Genomic DNA, 2,566 nt, shown 5'->3' on the forward strand with positions numbered 1-2,566 from the left:
ACAGCAGGCTGTCTGACAGGTCCTTGCCTTCTCCTTGAGCCAGCAGACTGCTAGGAGGAGACTGGAGCATCTCTTTGGCCCGTATCTTTAAGGCTGAAACAAACATTCGTCTCTTTCCACTTCTCACCATCCTGCTGAATACTTTTTCCCTTCCTGCTCTTCTCCCGAAGCAGTGCGCCTGAAGGCTCAAAGGTGAACTTCTCTTCTGTTCCACTGACTTCATCTCCTAAAGCATTTATGCTGGAGGACCTTCTGCAGTTGCTGATGCTTTTTTGTGCTTTTTCAGAGGAGTAAAGGAGAATGACTGCACAGGGATGAAGGACAGGTCTTGTCTGGAGCAAAAGGAGACAAGAATAGGCAAAAATGGAAGATACATTTCTATTAGAAAAAGAAGTCAAGTCACTAGCAAACAGTCTTTAGACAGTTTTCCTTGCAGGTGTCAGATGGGAATACAAGACCTAGCCTTCCACAGAATGCAATTAATGAAAGGAAAACAGATTTTATTTCAAACAGAGAAGAAATGGCCCAGAAATCTGCAGCCCATTCTCACACGCACTGCTATATTGAATGAAAGCATATCCATATGGGGCAACCCTGAATCAGCTCACTGAGAGCTTACATTAGGCCATGGCCGTGCGAGAAGAACTCTCTGGTTCTGGATGCCAGCGACGGGTAGTGACCATGTGAAATCAAAACTCCCCACCTGGCCTGTCACTCAGCACTGCATCTTGGAAGTTGGTAGAGCCAAACATGGTGCCTGCTTCTTGCCACGTGCAAATTGTGCAGGACTGTGTTCTGGCTCCTGTGCTGCTTTCACAGAGGACCTTCATCACAGCGCTTTTCTTCAATCATAGCTCTATGCCTAAAAATGCACGGAAATGAGATTCTCAAAGGGATCTCAACACTGAGCACAGGGCAGTCAGTACAAGGCAGCTGTCAAGCTGCTTCTGGAAATCCCACTTAACATCTATCTACATCGCAGGCAAATAACTGACAAGCAAAAATCCTTGGCTATCATTTATACCTGAGCTCTCAATGACCAAGACCTTCTAAAGCTGCCCATAGGACAGTTTTGAAAAGGAGATAAAGGATTTTAGATGGTTCAGGTGAGCTTTGGGGAGCTGGGGAGCTGTTTGTGGATGTCTTTCTGAGAGAAGATTGCTCTAGGAGATTTTTTTGCCTTGATTGATTTGGGTTTTTTTTCGCTTTGTTTTCCTAAAGGCTCTAGGAACATCTGATAAATTTATATCAGCAGAATTTCAGCCCTGTATGTGTATGCTTTAGTTTTGTTTTGCTCTTTCTGTGAGAGCCACAGTCAAGCCTACAAGAAGCACTTGTGCTGGGTCATGCTTGTGGTGTTTAATTTAGAAATAGTTGTGGCTGTATGGAATGACAGCAAATGTGCTGACTTGTGTTCCTGGCAACAAACTGTCTGGAGATTTAGTTGGGTTTGTTTCATGTTTGGGGTTTTGCTACTTGCTGTTAGTCAGTGCTGTTTTTATGCTACTTTTTATTTATGCCATGTGCTTACTTGAGCGAGGCAGAAGAGCACAAATATCAGGTGACTGTTCTGTGATGTCTCAGGGCATCAGAAATAAGAACAGGGTACCAAAGCAGGTTAGAATTAAGATCGTAAATTGCAGGGGACAAGACAAGACCTAAAGATCTTTTGCACGTTTCCTGTCAGAGTTTTTCCTTGGCTCTTTCTTCTCACTGAAGACCTTACCTTAGAGAAAGAGTTTTTATTTGAGTGAACAGCCAATTTATTGTATGCCATGTATTGCCATTTATTTTTTCCTGTATATCAGTACAGCTGACAGAATATCATTTTAGTGGCTAGTGTATGCTGTTCATAACAGGGGAGAGGGAGGAGCACCTCCTCTGGACTGTTTCTTCATACAGATTCAGAGAATAATGGACAAGGGAAGAGCCACTGATGTCACCTATCAGGACTTCAGTAAGCCCTTTACACATTCCCTCGTAACATCCTTCTCTCCATATTGGAAAGATGTGGATTTGGTGGGTGAACTGTTTGATGGGTGATGAACTGGTTGTGAGATTGTACCCAAAGAGTGGTGGTCAGTGGTCATGCTGTAGTGAAAAACCAAAGAAGGATTCACAAATGGCTTTTGCTGTTAGATGGGGTGATTTGCTCCAGGAGCGAAAGCCTGATCTGTTGCAAGATGGGTCAAGGATGGAGCACAGCCCTGCTGGAAGGGACCTGGGGTGCTGGTGGATGGCAGCTGGAATGAGGCAGCACTGTGCCCTCGCAGCCCAGAAAGCCAACCGGATCCTGGGAGCATCCAAAGCAGCACAGCCAGCAGGGCGAGGAGGGGATCTGCCCTTCTGCTCTGTGCTGTGAGACCTCACCTGGAGCGCTGCGTCCAGATGGGGAGTGCTCAGCACAGGAGAGACACGGAGCTGCTGGAGCGCATCCAGAGGAGGGCCACCAAAATGATCTGAGGGATGGAACACCTCCCTGCGAGGACAGGCTGAGAGCTGGGCTGTGCAGCACGGAGAAGGGAAGGCTGGTGGGGAGAGCTGAGAGCGGCCTGTCAGTATCTAG

Source organism: Meleagris gallopavo, chromosome 9 (genome assembly GCF_000146605.3).
Source record: "Meleagris gallopavo isolate NT-WF06-2002-E0010 breed Aviagen turkey brand Nicholas breeding stock chromosome 9, Turkey_5.1, whole genome shotgun sequence".
Lineage (NCBI taxonomy): Eukaryota > Metazoa > Chordata > Aves > Galliformes > Phasianidae > Meleagris > Meleagris gallopavo.